The 15910-nt window shown below is 52.0% G+C and overlaps 1 protein-coding gene across 7 annotated transcripts in view; it reads right to left on the bottom strand.

Moving 5' to 3' along the window:
• The window catches only part of HRH2 (histamine receptor H2), a 42111-nt gene extending 31926 nt beyond the window's left edge, over window positions 1-10185 (bottom strand). For 6 of the 7 annotated variants that reach the window (XR_006889529.1, XR_006889530.1, XM_046668245.1 and 3 more), the window contains exon 1: window positions 10061-10185. The gene's annotated coding sequence lies outside the window, so the exon portion shown is untranslated. Of the gene's footprint in view, window positions 1-2558; window positions 4536-10060 lie in introns of those variants that run through there. The other variant, XM_046668244.1, reaches the window with a different exon arrangement.
• Window positions 10186-15910: the final 5725 nt, after the last annotated feature.

The raw sequence follows: 15910 nt of genomic DNA on the forward strand, positions 1-15910 counted from the left end.
TGGTCCAGGTCCCTTCCTCCTCACTGTGATGCCAAGCTGATTGCATTCCTTTAAGAAAATGTCCACTTTGATCCCACCATCCCGTTCTGGGCTGGTGGAGGCATGTCCAAAGGGCGGGTGGGGCTCACACGACCTGCGCCAACAGTGGTGGTTACAGAACCTGCCCCACATTCCAGACGACATTCAGATCCATTCCCCTCTCAGCCTGTGCAGAGGGCCCGCCTAGGGGCTGCAGTGCTTGGGACGAGGCGCCTGGAAGACGGAGAAAGACCATGCCTGGTTTTGGGCCCCAGTGGCTGCAGGCCCCGGAGACCAGGCCTTTCTCTCTAATGCCCAGCCTCCCCCAGAAGTCTTTTACCACCTTGAAGAGGTGTTGAGCGACCATCTAGCCCACAGCAGTAAGGAGCGAGAAGTCCAAGCGGCACGGATGCCGTTGCAGGAGGGGTACCTCGAAGGAGGAGGATGGGTGCCAAAGCGCAGGCGGTCACTGGGTCCCTTTGAAAAGGCCAGAGGGTTTTTGTTTCTTTTTTTCGTTGTAGGAGAAGCTAAATACATGGTGGTGAACAGGGATTCTGGAGTCGGATGGACCGGGTTCAAATCCTGACCTTTCCGCCTAATGGTGTTGGGACTTTGGGCAAATTCCTCACCTTTTCTGAGCCTCACTCTTTGCATTGTAAAATGGGGGGAAATAAAAGTCCCTCGCCTCAGGATGTTGTGGTAAAGAGTAAATGAGACGTGCAGAGTGCCCCAGGCCTGCCATGAAGTGCCGTTTTCTACATGCTGATTGGTGATGGTATCCTCATTGCTTGTCAGCTGGCTGGCATCCAGAGACGTGGGTTCCCACATCCGCTGCCACTTCCCTGGGAAATCCTGGGCCTTGCCTGAACCTTCAGTAGCTTCCTCCTGCCTTCAGCACTAAGTTCAAACTCCTCAGCACTCCTCCCCAGGCACACTTCTCCCCTGAGGATCAGCTGGAGCGGCTGGCAGAGGCCAGATCATGCAGGCTTTGTCATCTTGATGCCAGGCACAGGGGAGCATTGCAGAGGCACGGCGAGACCAGAGACCAGCACAGTCTGATTCTGAAACCGCGCAATGAGCCTGGAAGAGGAGAGGTCCCTGAGGGCCATGAGCGTGGAGTGGAGGCCTTCTTATAAAGGGCTCTTGGCCTGAGCAGACCAAGTGGCAGCCCTGCCCTGGAGCCCTGACGGGCCACGTGGCTGGTCCTGCCCCTGGGTGTGACCTGATGGCCCAGCTTCCACTCCTTTCCCTGTCGCATCCCTCCCCTTCACTTCTCCACCTGTCAAACTATGTGGCTGTCAGGTTTTGAACCGGTGATACGGACCTGAGGTAAAAATATTCCAAAGGTCCCAAAGGCATATGGCACAAGTCTTCTCCCACCCTTGGCCCAGCCCCAGATCCCCATCAGCTTGGCATCACAGTGAGGAGGAAGGGACCTGGACCACAAGCCAGGACACTGACCACTTCCATTTGCTGAGCAATACAGATAATTTAATATCTCTGTGAGGCAGAGATTATCATTATTCCCATTTGACAGATGGTGAAACTCAGGTTCAGACAGGTTAAGGACACACGGCTGGTAAAGAGGTGGGCAGGGCTTTGAACCAGGCCTGGTCCCATAGTCTTTGAGCGTCCATAGGTGCCCCCACCCCACCCCAAGGCACGCATCTGGTCCAGATCATTCCCTGACTACTTGTGTGACCAGTTCGTGCTGGGATGTTTTCTCATCAGTGAGAGACCCCACGCTGTTTGCCTGGCATCTGCCCACAGTTAGTGTGGGAAACTGAAGCCACATCGGGTGACCACAAATTCCCTTAGCTATTGTTTGTCTGAGACAGTCTTTATTCCTTCTTTCTTTTTCAATTAAGGGGAAAGTTACATAAGATAAAATTAACCGTTTTAAGTGTACAATTCGGTAGCATTCAGGACGTTCACAACGGCGTGCAACCAGCACCTCTATTTTCCTCACCCCAAAAGGAAACGCTGCACCCATGAAGCAGTCAGCCCATCCCCCCTCCCCGATCCCCAACAACCGCCAGCCTGCTTTCTGGCTCTCAGGATGGGCCTATTCAGGATATTGCGGGCACAAAGTCCATGTAAATTGGGAAGTGTGGGACTTGGGGAGAACCCTGGTTCTCTTTTCACTCTCTGCCTCCCCTTCATCTACCTGGGTCCTCAGGCTAGACACTTAGCATCATCTTGACTCCTGTCTTTCCTTCATCCTCAACAGCCAACTCATGAGCAAGCCTGGTGCATTTGCCTCTGAAACTCACACCCCCAGGGTGTGTCCGCCTTCCCTGGCCGCAGCCACCACGCTGGTCTCATCCAAGTCAGCACCATATCCCGCCTGGACTTTCGTGACGGCTCTTGACTGGCCTCCCTGCTGCTCCCTTTACCCACCAACACCACCACCGGCTTATGTCTCGCCTGTGTGTCCCATTGCACCCTCTGCTCAGCTCACAAGGCCCCACAGATCTGCACCCACCTCTCTGATCTCCTACCTCACCCCCGGGCCTCAGTGGATACCTGGCCGCACTGACCTTGTTCCGGTGCCCTGGACGTGCCGCTCACTCCACCCTGGAGCTCTGCTGTGATCCACGCCGACATGGACAGTCACATCAGGCTGCAAAATCAGCTCCACAGTGGGCCCTCCTTGACCCCCGCAGCTGCTCCCTCACCTCTGTCCTAGCCCCCTTCATTTGGCTTCCGCAGCACCATTTTTCCCTGGCATTTTCCTGGCTTCCCTATTTGTTTATTATTTCTCTCTCCCCACTGAAAGTGAGCGCTGCTGAGGGCCAGGATCCCTGCTGCCTTGTGCCCCGACAGGCACTTCAGGGCAGCTCAATTAATACCTACTGGATTGCCTAAAGGCAGATTGAAAACAACCATCGTAACAACATCATATCCCATTTATCGGGCACTTTGGAAGCGCCAATCTTTACATGCCTTATCACGTTTAATCTCTGCAACACAGACTACACGCATGCCGTTACTCATCTCTGTTTGACAGAGGAGGAAATCAAGGTTTATGGTGCTGTGTGACTTGGCAAAAGTCCCCAGCCGGCAGCAGGCCGGCAGATGTGGGAAGGCCTGCGGAGGGCGGTCTCAGGGCAGGAGTTGGACTGTGCCAAACGAAGATCTGCCTTGTCCTTCTGGGGGAGGCGACGTTGCAGTGTTGCAGCGAGGCCCAAACCTCTGCCATCCAGCGGCAGAACTGGCCGGGGAGGCAGGGACCGGGTGGAGAGGGCATGGGCTGGGAATCTGGACTCTGCGGGTGAGTCCCTGTGGAAGTCTGACTTGCTCTGTTACCTCTGGCGAGTTTCACACCCCAGGTTCCTCCGCAGAAAGCTGGGGACATGTGCTTTGGATGGCAAAGGCCTCTTCCAGCAACTTTTGTTTGTGTGTGTGGGAGGGAAGGAATCCGAGCCCCGCAGATGACAAAATAGGAGGGCTCTGGGTGGAAACAAGACACAGGGGTCACCTGGTGTTTAGGAACTGCTTTTACAGCATCCCAGAGAGGCATACCTCCAACGACAGGGGGCTTACTATCTTACAACTTATTTGTCAGTCAGTCATGGCCATTTAAAGACATTTATGGAGACCTACATATTCTTTTTTTTGGGAGGCCATACCCTACGGCATAACAAATATATTGTGATATATGCACATTCCATAGAAGATATAATTTGCATATAACTACTTTTGGGTTTTTTTGGTGAAGGAGATTGTCCCTGAGCTAATATCTCTTGCCAATCGTCCTCTCTTTGCTTGAGGAAGATTGTCACTGAGCTAACATCTGTGCCAATCTTCCTCTTTCTTATGTGGGCTGCTGTAAGAGACGGGCTTGACAAGCGGTGCTAGGTCCGCGCCCGGGATCCAAACCTGTGAACCCTGGGCCACTGAAGTAGAGCGTGCAAACTTAACCGCTGCGCCACCAGGCCAGCCCCACATATAGCTACTTAATATAAACTGCCACGGTCTAGCTGCCACAGTATTACATTTGCAGATGTCTGATTAAACATTTATTACTTGCAAGTTTGTGGTTTTCTTTTTATGTTTTAGATCTGGTACGTGTGTGCGTGTGTGTGAGAAAGAGAGAGTTTGTAGATATTTTGTAGGTTCCTGAAAAGCTCAGAGGCCCCGGAGAACAAGCCTAAGTCCCTTTTTCCAGGCAGCCCTAGAGAGGTCCATGTTCTCTGAGTTTTTGCTTCTCTATGACTGAACAGCCCTCAGGTCCTTAAACTTGACCCATCAGCATCACCATTGCCATCGTGGCTACTACTGTCCTCACCATCATCCCACCATCATCACCATCATCACTGCCCTCACCATCATCCCACCATCATCACCATCCCATTCACCATCATCTGCACCAGCAGCAGCCGCTGCCTCATGAGCTGGGCACCAGAATGCCCCCGCCAACACTGCATCTTCCTTCCTCTGTTCTGCTTTCCGCCGGCCTCACTCCAGGAAGGTCTTGCCCTCCAGCAGGGTGCAGCTTGCTCTCACAGGCAGCAGTCCTGCAGCCAGCTGGGCCACCTTAACACTATCAGCAGCCCACAGTCAAAACTTGCCAGGCACATTCGCACACACCGGTTACCTCACATAATTCTCTCGGCCCTTCCCTGCTTTCCACCGCCCCTCCGCCTGCCCCAGGGCTCATTTTGAGTCCTGTAGGAGAACTCTGTGGAACTGCCAGGGCAGACACTGTTACCCCATTTGGCAAGTGTGGCACAGATAGGCTGAATGCCTAGGCCGAGGCCACACAGCTGGTCACAGTCGGGAAGACCCTCTCGGCTTCTAACTCCCGACAGCCTATCCCGTCCCACACCTCCTGGGTTTCTCAAACCTCATCTGTTCACGTTCCACCTCCACAATTTTTGCCAAACCCGTAAAATACTAGTTCCATTTTTTACCTAACATTTTTCTTTAAAGTGACTAAATTTATTGCAAAAGGAATTTTTTTTATCATTTTAATAACCACCAGGATCACTTCCCTTCAAATAAGTCACCCTGAAAATAAATGCAGTGAAAACACACCCAATGTTGTTATATTCCATGTAGCTACTGCTGCCCAAGAGCCAGCCCAGCCCTGTGCTGGGCAGGCAGATGGACGGACGGACGGACGGACAGACAGAAACCTCACTGACATTTTTCTGTGATGTGAGAGAAGGCTTGAAGGAGAGCGGAACAGGCATCTTCTCACCGTATGATGGGAGGTCTGTGGCTCTCTATGCCACGACCCCCTGAGTCCACCTCGGGATCCCAGGCGGCCTGCCCCACAGTGGAGGAAGCGGTTCACTCACCCCAGGAGGCCAAGGCCGTGGAGGGGAAAGGAGCCGGGCTCCTCTCTGAGGCTTGGTTTTCCCACCACAGCACGGGGTGCTGGGAAGAGGAAGGTAAAGGTGGAGAGATGGTGCCAGAAGCTTCGTGGCTCCTCGGCAAACATTACTCCCCTCCCCACGGCCATCCTCTGGGCTTCATGTCCCAGCTTTCCTTCGAGAGAAGGCACCCAAGGTCGCCAGATGAAGAAGGAGCCAGGAGAAGAAATGAGCCGCGAGGAAACACGGGTCTGCATTTGGGAGCGTCCGAGTGCAGGCGGCTGGGTGAGGCTAGAGCGGCTGTTTGGGTGCGAAGGCTGACCCTCACCCCACCCCCAGAGCAGCGCCCAGGACCCTGGTGAGAAAAAGGGTCTTCACAGCAGCACAGCGTGTCCTAATCCCAGCTCTGCCGCTCAGTGAGGAGAGCTAGCCAGGTGGCTTTGCCTAGGGTCCGCTTTCCCTTCTGCAACCAATGCAAATGAAACCCAGGGTGATACCACTGCACACCCACTGAGATGGCTAGAATCCAGAAGTCAGATAAGAAGTGTTGGTGAGGATGTGGAGAAACCGGACCCCTCACGCACGGCTGGTGGGAATGTAACCAGATGCAGCTGCCGTGGAAAACTCTCTGGCAGTTCCTCCAGAGGCTAAAGAGCATGATCACAGGACCCAGCAATTCCACTCCTGGGTATGTACCCAAAAGAAATGGAAATACACATCCTCACAAAAACCTGTACACAAACGTTCACAGCAGCGTTATCCATAACAGCCCCAAAAGTGGAAACAACCCAAATGCCCACCAACTGATGAATGGATAAACAAAATGCAGTATATCCATAAAATGGAATATTATTTTGGCCATAAAAAGGAATGAAGTACTGACACATGCTACCACACGGATGAACATTGAAAACATTATGCTGGGTGAAATAAGCCAGTCACAAAAGGTCATATATTGTTCCACTAATCATATGTTATATGATTCCACTGATATAACGTGTCCAGAATAGGCACATCAACAGACACAGAGAATAGACTAGTGGTTGCCTAGCCTTGGGCGGGAGTGGGGGTGGATAGAGAGTGACAGTTTTGTGTACAAAGTTTCTCTTTGGGGAGATGAAAATGTTCCGGAATTAGATAGTGGTGATGGTTGCATAACCGTGAATATACTAAAAATCACTGACTTATGCACTTTAAATGGGTGAATTTCATGGGATGGGAATTATACCTTTATAAAGCTTTAACTTTTTTTTTTTAAAGACCAGTCTGGTTGCTGGTGGGGGCAGAGTGGCAGCAGGGAGGCCAGCGGCCAACAGTGCAGTCACAGGCTCTGGTGCCCAGCACATCGGTGAATCCCCGTGGGTGCCTTGTTGGGCTGAGCCCATCGGGAAACGCCCTTCTCTAACCGGATTTCTCAGCCCGGCACTGGGGACACACTGGACAGGACAGCCTTCCGTTGCGGGGGCTGTCCTGTGCCTTGTGGGATATTTAGCAGCATCCCTGCCCCCTACCCACTATATGTCAGCACCCCCCGACATGTGACAATCGAAACTATCTCCAGACATTGACAGATGTCCCCTGGGGATGAAACTGCTCCCAGTTGAGAACCCTGCTCTAACTTCTCTTGCTCATCTAGTGAATTCTTGCTTATCCTTCCAGAACCATTTCAGACATCTTCTCTTCTAGGGAGCCTTCACCCTTCCTCCTCTGAAGCCCCACAGTTTCCTAAACTACCCCCTCCCCCTGTCAGAGCCCCGAGGACACTGTTTACACACCACTCTCACCCCAGCCCTCTGTAGAGATGGCAGCTTGTGTCCCTTTGGGTCCCTAGCATCTGGCACAGAGCCTGACACTTCAGAGCTTCCTGCTGAGCCATTCTTCGCCTGTAAAGTGTGGAGATGCACTGCTTTCCCCAGGGTCTCTGCGACAGGTGCACACATGTTGGCAGTGGAATCTGTCACCCTCCTGACTCTGGGTAGGACTGTAGGCTCTGGGTTTAGACAGCCTGCGTTTGACACCCAGGTGATGCTGGGCAAGTGACTGAATTATCTGACTCTTGGTTCCTTCTCTGTAAAATGAGGATATTGATAAGATCTACCTCATAGGATTCTTGTGAGCACATAGTAAGAATACAACAAATGTCAGACGTTATTGGTATTAGTAATTTAGTGTTCCTTCTTTCTTCTAAGGGGCCTTCCAGGTAGCCCTATCATTGACAAGCATCCACATGCCAGCCCTGTCTTGGGTGCTGGCCAGGAGGAGGTGGGGTTGGGTGGGTTATATTGTCACTAGAAGCCAGACAGTTCTATGTCTACTAATTACTACAGTATACGCTAATTGCATAAAATCTAGAAAGTTCAGAAATTATAAAGAGGGAACAAATCTCCTATAATTTCACAGCCCACTGGCAAACATTGTTAACACTCTGGCTTACTCCCTTCCAGTCTTTTTTCTAAGTGCTTGCCACAAACTTGTGACCATGTCATACATATGCATATGCACAAGTGTGCCCCCATTTATTAAAAACTGTCCATTTTTAGTAGCCACATAGCTGTCCTGTAATTTACATAATTGATCCCCTATTGTTGGACATTTAGGTGCTCTCTGACTATTAACGAATATCGTTGCATTGGAAAGTGCCTTCGCTCATATTCCCATCATTCATTTGGATGTTCTCCTCTTCTTTTAAAACATTTTTGGCAAAGGAACCTCTCTAGCCTGCTGGGACGTACATTTTCCCATCATCAGGGATTTCCTGCTCAAGGGTGTGCTAAATCATTGGAATTGGGACTTAATCCTATTTCTCCTTCTTTGGGACTTTGGTGGAGATGGACCACAGCTGGCCTTGTTTTCCCGTCAGACACACCGCCTGGCAGGGTCAGTTCAGTTAGTCATCAGTGGAGGATGGAGAACTGAAGGTGCCTGTGAAGCCAGGAGAAGGGTCCCCGGCCAAGGTTAAGGGAAGTGAGGGTAACCAGGACAAGGCGGCAGAGGAAGGAAGAGAAGTCGGCAGGCTGGGGGAATTAGCCTGATTTCTGCTTCCTATGAGATGCCGAGGAGCGACCTTCCTTCCTTCCAGACCCCTAGAGAAGTCCCTCGGCAGAGGTCTCCAGCCCCACGGCCAGCCTGCAGACTCACTTTCTCCTGGGATGAGGCAGCAGCTCTTCTTACTACACATGGAACAAGAAACCAACGCTGATCGGGCACCCACAGGTGCCGGGTCCTGGGCTAGGCACCTTTCACAGTCCTATTTTGGGGCCGGTGTGGTACTGTCAGAAGCACTCCGGAGTCAGGCAGACCTGGGGCCAATCCCAGTGCAGCCACTTCCTTCCAAAGTGCCCTGTGGGGTCGCTGAGTCCTGGGAGCCTTGGTTTTCTCATCTGTAAATTGGGTGTGATGACACGGGTTTCCCATGATTATTGTGAGGATGATAGCCAACGTTGTAGACATAAGGCACAGAGGACCAGGCATGCACAGGACAGGTGCCAGAGAAATGTGCTTTTCTCATTCTATTCAATTCCTGTCGTGTCTCAGGGTCAGAGATGTCAATAAAAATAATCTACCTAGTTGCCTTTCATAACCTCCAGCAACAGGGACCTGATTAGTAGGTAGGAATTCATAACTTTCTGTTACAAATAAGGAAACAGACTCTCAGAGATTCAGCCAGGAGTCTTCACAGGACATAAACTGTCATTCCACAGAATTCACATCTTAGAGAACCATCAAGATGTGTGTCTGGGTTGGGGGGTGGAGCTCCCAGGTCCCCCAAATTCCCTGGGCCCTGCTTCAGGCCCAGCCAGGACACCGACCATCTCTGGCAAAGGAGACCAGAGAGGACCCGGCGCATATAAATGAGGTCCCAGGAGGCAACCAGTGCCAGCATTCTGACCACCCAAGTGAGGGCGTGACAACTGCCATTGGGGACACCACAACCCGCAGGTGCAGGTGCTTTCTTGCCACCTCCTTATCCTCACAGCCACCACAAAGGGGGCATTAGCATGCCCCTGTTCACAGGGAGGTAACTAAGGCTCGCATTTTCAAGGTCAACTGCACCACTTCAGCGGCGCAGAACTGGGTTTCCGAGCCCAGGGCATTGCTGGGCTCATCCCCTTATCTCGGAGGCGAATGGCTGTCCAGATGTGCCCAGAGGACTCCTGCCGAGCGGAGCGCTGCCCTGTCCTCGCTCCCGGCTCCCGGGCATCGGGCATCGGGGCAGCAGCCCGGGAGGACGACGGCTCCCGAGGGGCTAGCAGCCCCCTCCCCGCCCGTCCAGGCCCTCTATCGGCTTTCCTTAAGCAAAATCCTCCATGCTCCGACAGACACATCTCCCAGAGAAAACGCCACCGCCCACACCCGGGACACACCAGGGACTGTTTCGGCTCAAGTGGACTTTCTAAACCCACCCCCATGCAAGCAGAGGGGACGTACACCCGACCCCGCGCCCGAGCACTGCAGCGGACCTGGGCGGCATCCCGCGCTCGCAACGCCCCCTCGGCGCGGGCACGACCCGGCGGGTCACAGAGAAGGAAACTGAGGCTCGCAGGTGGAGGGACCTGCCCAAGGTCAGGCACCGCCAGCGAGCGGCGGGGCCGTGGCTCGAAGCCGGGGTCAGGGTGACGACGGCCGCGGGAACCCGCAGCAACCGCCGGGCGCGGTCCCGCCAGCGCCCGCCGGGCATCCCACTCCGAGCCGAGGCCCCGTGGAGGCGGCGGCCGCGTTACCTGGAGCTGCAGCCGCCGAGCGTGGCTCCGCTCTGGCTCGCCTCGGTCCTGCGCCGCGCCAGCTGCGCTCCGGGCAGGGATGGAGCGGGCGGCGCTGCCCGCCCGCGCCCCGCACCCACTTCCTCGTCTCCGCCCCCGACTCGCTCCTCCTCGCTCTCAACCGCTCCTTCCCTTCCTTCCCTTCCTTCCCTCTCCGTCTCTCTGTCTCCCTTTCTCTCTCTCTCCCTCTCCTCTCCTTCCCCCTCGCTCCATGCACGGCGCGCGCACACATTTTCTCTTCGTTGGCTTTTCTCCCTCTCTGCACTGCCTCTCCCACACTCTCACCCACTTTCTCTTCTGCTTTCTCCCAGACCTTCTTTCCTTCCCTCTCTGGCTCTGACACTTCTCCCTTCCTCTTTCTTTCTGTTACACTGCCCCCTCTTTCTCTCACTTTTTTCCCTTGTTCCCCCCCCCCCAGCCTGGCCTGGGACCCAGCATCCCTCCACCAGTTCCGTAATTGGCGGAGAGGAAGGGGCTCCCAGCTGTGGCGCAGCTGGGGGTCAGGTGGGCCCCACACCTTGAGTGCCCAGCGCCCAGCTACTTCAAACCAGGCTAGAAGTGAGAGAAAGAAGTAGTTTGTGGGGGAAAACCCTGGCTAATTCTGGGATCTGTGGAACTTCAGAAAGCCCCAGAGTGGATTTGTTCTAGTTGAAGAAAGGAATGGTGAGAGAGAAGAGGTAGGGAGGAAGTCCTCGGGAAAAGGAACTTTTTGGGTAGGGAAAATAACGTCCACATTCTAGATAAGAAAATAGAGGCTCAGATGGGAAAAGCTGTCTCTTAAATATCAGGATGTCAAGGCTGCTGTGCTAACCATGCAGACCTCAGTGGAGGGAGCCTGGGTGGGCAGGATGGCTAAGGGCGTTGTGCCAGGCCTGGAATGGTCAGCCAAGTGTACAGGAGGCAGGTGGTCAGATGGGCTGCTCCTGGTTGCTTGGGGAACCTGATACCTGGAGGGGTGTTTCTGCAGAAGTTTGGCAAAGGAGAACGAAAGGATGCTGGTTCAGCTGAATGTAAATTTCAGACTGCTGAGGATGATTGACACACCACCCTAGGCCATTCTGTCCCTGTGGGCCTGGCCCTGTGCCATGTGCTAAGATGCAGAGACTAAGGTCACAGTCATTAAAGCTCTGAGGTCACAGCTGCTGGGGAAGGCTATTGTAGGCCAGACATCCATGTCACCAGCATCTTGGAATGACAGCAGGAGCCTCCAAGCTGGTCTTATGGATTCCACTCCTGTTCACCTGCAATTCACAAAGCAATGTAGATAATCTCTAAAAAGTGTAAATCAGATCATGCCTCTCTGCCCCCCTGCTGAAACCCTCCAATGACTTCCTGCCGTGTTAGAATAAAATCCAAGCTCCTTACGACCATCGACGTGATCCGGCCACGGCCCTCCTCTGTGATCTCATTTCTCACCATTCTCCACCTACCTCCGTGGGCCTCAGCCACAGCAGCTTCCTGCTTGTGCCCAGAAAGGGCCAAGCTGTATCATACCGCAGACCCTTTGCGCTGGCTCTTCCCTCTGCCGAGAATGCTCTTTTCCACATCTTCCCATGGCTGCTCAAAGTCAGAGAGGCCATGAGGCCTGATCATCTCACCTAAAGCAGCCACCTCCTTGCTACAGTGTTTTTCGTATCACCCCTTTCTATTATAACAAAAACACTTATGACTATTTAAAATGATTTCATTTATTCATTTGTTTCTATGCGTATTGCCTGCTTTACCTCACCAGAATGTACCAGCGAAGGAGCAAGAACCTCATTTGTGTCTGTCCCTGTGTCTCCCCAGGACCTGGAACAACACTCAGCACTTAGTGATACATGCTCCATAAGTGGTGGTTGAATGAGTGAATGAATAGATGTTGTAATGAAGAGGCTTAGGAAAAGGAAGAGATGACTGACCTCACCAAGCGAGAAAAGCTTGTCATCAGAAAGGAGTGGTTTTAGAGCCAGATCTTAAAAGGAAAGCAACATTTCACAACATGGAGAAGAGCAGAGGCCGGTGAGGCAGAGGAAAAGGCGTGGAGACAGGCACAGAGCGTGAACAGCGTGGGGCATCAGGGAATGCAGAGCAGACGGGTGGCAGGCAGGTGCGGACCGTGAAGGGCTTTATGGACATGACTTGGGTGGGAATCTGGACTTGATCTTGTGAGCCAGGTGAGGCTATGGCAGGTTTTCTGGCTGCGAGGCTGGAAAGGCTGGGATGTGTGTCCTGGAGAAGAGAAGGCTGCAGTGACCTTTGTCTGTATGAAGGGCTATCCGGGCAGCGGGAGCACGTGCAAGGGCAGCACTTGGATCAATGATAGAAATGGAGTGAGACGGATTTTGGCTCTGTAGAATTTTCTTTAAGGATCCGAAGAGGAAAATGGGGTCAGTGTGGCTGGGATTACTGTCCACTCACATTCATTTGCCCCTCCCAAAGAGAGGAAGGTATGTCTGTGACTTGGCTGGCCACCAGTGTATTGCTGGGGGTGATCTGCATCACTTCTCTGCAGAGGCTCTGGGCCAGCCAGTGTCCGCCACATCCATTACCTCACCTTGGGTCCCAGAGTGAAGTCCCAGAACCCCTGCCAACCCCCAGTGGACACTATTGAGAATGAGAGATAAATTTGTTGTAGGCATTCAGGTTTCTGGAGTCGTTTGATATTGGCGGATAATCACAGTCCCTTGGTTCTCTTTACTGAGTTAGAGGTTCAGGCAAGCTGGTTCCAGCACTACTAGCCGTGATAGATTTCCAGAGATGGCCACAACAGTTTGGCCCAAGCTCCTTTGCAGTACAACAGCACCTCCCATCAAGACGTGGCGTCCAAGTCCCTTCTCCTAGTCTGGGTCTGCCTTGTGACTTGCTTTAGCTGATGGAACCCACTGGAAATGATGCTGTTCCACTTCCAAGGCTAGGCCTTAAGAGGCATTGGTGCTTCAGCTCTCACTCTCTTGGAATAATGCTCTGAGACCATCAGGCTGTGAAGACACCTGGGACGAAGGGCCACGTGGAGGGAGATGGCCAGCTGTCCCAGCTCCCACAGCCACATGGGTGAGCCTCAGGCAAGACCAGCAGAAGAACCACCCAGCCACCCTGCAGAACTGAACATCCTTGTTGCACTAAGCCAGTAAGCCAGTACGTTTTGGAGTGGCTTGTTAGAAAGCAATGATAACTAGATAAGGGGCCTTCGGAGGAATCAGTTCCTATCTCTGAGGCTATTTCCTTGACTATTAAATAAGCATAACAGTGATGTCTGCCTCAAAGAGTTTGGATGAGGCTCAAATGAAAAAGGGAGTTGATGTTAAATTCATTCAACACCTGTCTATTGGACCTACTACGTGTCAGACACTGGGTAAACCCTGTGTTATAGCAATGAACAAGGTAGACGAGGATCTGACATGCTAGAGGGAGGAGAAAGATGATAAACAAGCCAGATAATTTCAGCTAAAAAGAATTGCTATGAGGAAAGCAAAGCAGGGTGATATAATTGAAAGTGACTGGGGGCGGTAGTTTAAGATAGTTGGGGAAGGTTTTTCTGAGCGCATGACATTTGAGCTGAGCCAGGCACAGGAAGATGGGGAAACAGTGCCCCATGTGGAAGGAGCAATAAGTGCAAATGCCCCAAGGTAGGGACAAGCTTGGCCCTAGCAAGGAACATGGAGAAGGTCATCATGGCTGAGTGTACGAGGGGAGACAGACAGTAGTTGGAGATGCTGTTGGTGCAAGGCTGTGGTGAAGCATGTGGGTTTTATCCCAAATGCAATGGAGCCGCTGGAGGGTTTTAATAGGGAAGTGACACCCTTCATATGCTGTAAAGTGAGTTATTACTAGAAGAGGTTTGTGGCTGGCCACAAGAGATTGAGATGACATTTGCAATCGCTTCCAGCTCCAAAAGTTTCCAGTTCTGCACTAGATCTGAAAACCTTTGGAAACTGCCTTCGCAGTTTAATCATCTAAGAAGTCATCGTTATCACTAATAGGCTTCCCACCTTGCAATAGGGCTTTGAGATGTGGTGGCCCCAAGTTCCTCCCTACTCTGAATATGTAGTAAGAGCCATCTTTCAAAAGAAGCCGGAAGAAGCGTGTCATTCCGAGGAAACTCAAACCACTGCTTGACCAAAATAGAAAAAAAACGTGGTTTCTTTAGATAAGTAATCTCTGCTGAGTGTGATAGCTTAAAATTGAAAAAAAGAATTTGCAACAATTAAGGTTATGAATGACATAGCATAGCAGTAACATTTACTGAAGTGTTCTGCAGAAAATTTTAACAAGACCCACTGGTTTTTGTCATCAGTTATTTCTTGTCTCCATCCTGGGATGACTCGGGTTGTGGTAGGGCTCCTGAGACTGTGGTTGGGATGTGCGCAGTGCAGAGTTTCCTTGCCAGCGTGTGCTCTAAGTCTTGAGAGAGGTGTTGGAAATGGCACAGGGCTGGGAGTTCCAGCCGATGCAGCTGTTCCGGCCCCACCGGGGCTGCTCCAAGGAGGCCAGACTCGGCAGTATTCCCAATGTCTCTAAGATCACATGACGCCCCAGTGCCGGCTCACGAGAGAGGAAGGAACACAATCTGTTGAATATCTACCAACTTCTGTAGACTGTGCTGGGTTCTTTGCACACATCATCTCAAATAATTCTCGCCACCACCCACCCTGTGAGGTAAATGCTATTACTCCTCCAAGGTTACAGATGAGGAAACTGAGGTTCAGAAAGTCAGAGTTTTCTCCAACGTCCCATAGCTAGCTGGGGGATTCATTTAACCAGCTCCAAAGCCCCTGCTTTTAACTACTCTGCTCTCCTGGTTCAGGCCACTAGCAAAATAGACTGTTCTGTGGGAACCCAGAGTCAGAAATTATGTGTTTAGCCTGAGTCTCCAGCTGGCTAGCCCACCCTGCAGATTTTGGACTTGTTAGCCTCCATAATGGCATAAGCCAATTCCTCAGAGTAAATCTCTTTCTCTCTATGTCCACATCCTGTTGGTTCTGTTTTTCTGGAGAACGCTGATTAATATACAGAGTAGGAACTATTAGCCATCTCCTAAAGTGAGGATGGGAGAGAAGATTCAGAGCAGCTGGAGGATGTGTTGGCTGACACAGGCAGCTCCAAACTGGGACTCAGATAGGAGAACCACAGCCCGGAATGAAGGAAAAGCCAGATCCGGGAATCACGCGAGGCTGCCCCTGGGAGCCTGGCTGGGTGACTAACGAAGAATCCCAGGAGGGAAGGAGTATGGAGGTGAGGGTCAAGAGGTGAGCCTGGGGCCCGGCTGAAGGAGACTTGAGCAGCTTGTCCCCAGACCGAGTGAGGGTTCTTGTCTACCCCAGTGATTTCTACCCCTGTTCATCCTTGCCTTTTACCTTCTGTAAAGACTGGAAATTCAGATACTTGCTTTCCCATTCTCCATTACAGCTAGAGATTGTCACGTGACTCAGTTTGACCAATGAGACAAAGGGGACGTCTTTAGGGGATGTAGAAAATATCCCTCCTTTAATAGGAAAGAGGGACATGAGAAGGCACTCTCCTGTGCTCTGCCCACTTTTTCCACTACTGCCTTCTTTTGATCCTGCACCTGAGACAGCCATGTTGTGACCATGAGGGAAAAACCATGAGAACTGCAAAGAAGCTCAGAATACAGATATTGTAGGGCTTCCAGAGCGACTCTGGGAACACCAACTTCTCAGCTCTTTCGATTCTGAGATAATGAATTGTGAAAATGATTTACAGCTGTCACATCCTTATTCAAGGAGGAAATATACGGATGTGCAGAAAATACGGCCCATCCCCAGTTTGCTGCCCTTTGAGAAGATGGTGACTCCATTTTCCTCTGTTGGG

Source organism: Equus quagga, chromosome 7 (assembly GCF_021613505.1).
Source record: "Equus quagga isolate Etosha38 chromosome 7, UCLA_HA_Equagga_1.0, whole genome shotgun sequence".
Lineage (NCBI taxonomy): Eukaryota > Metazoa > Chordata > Mammalia > Perissodactyla > Equidae > Equus > Equus quagga.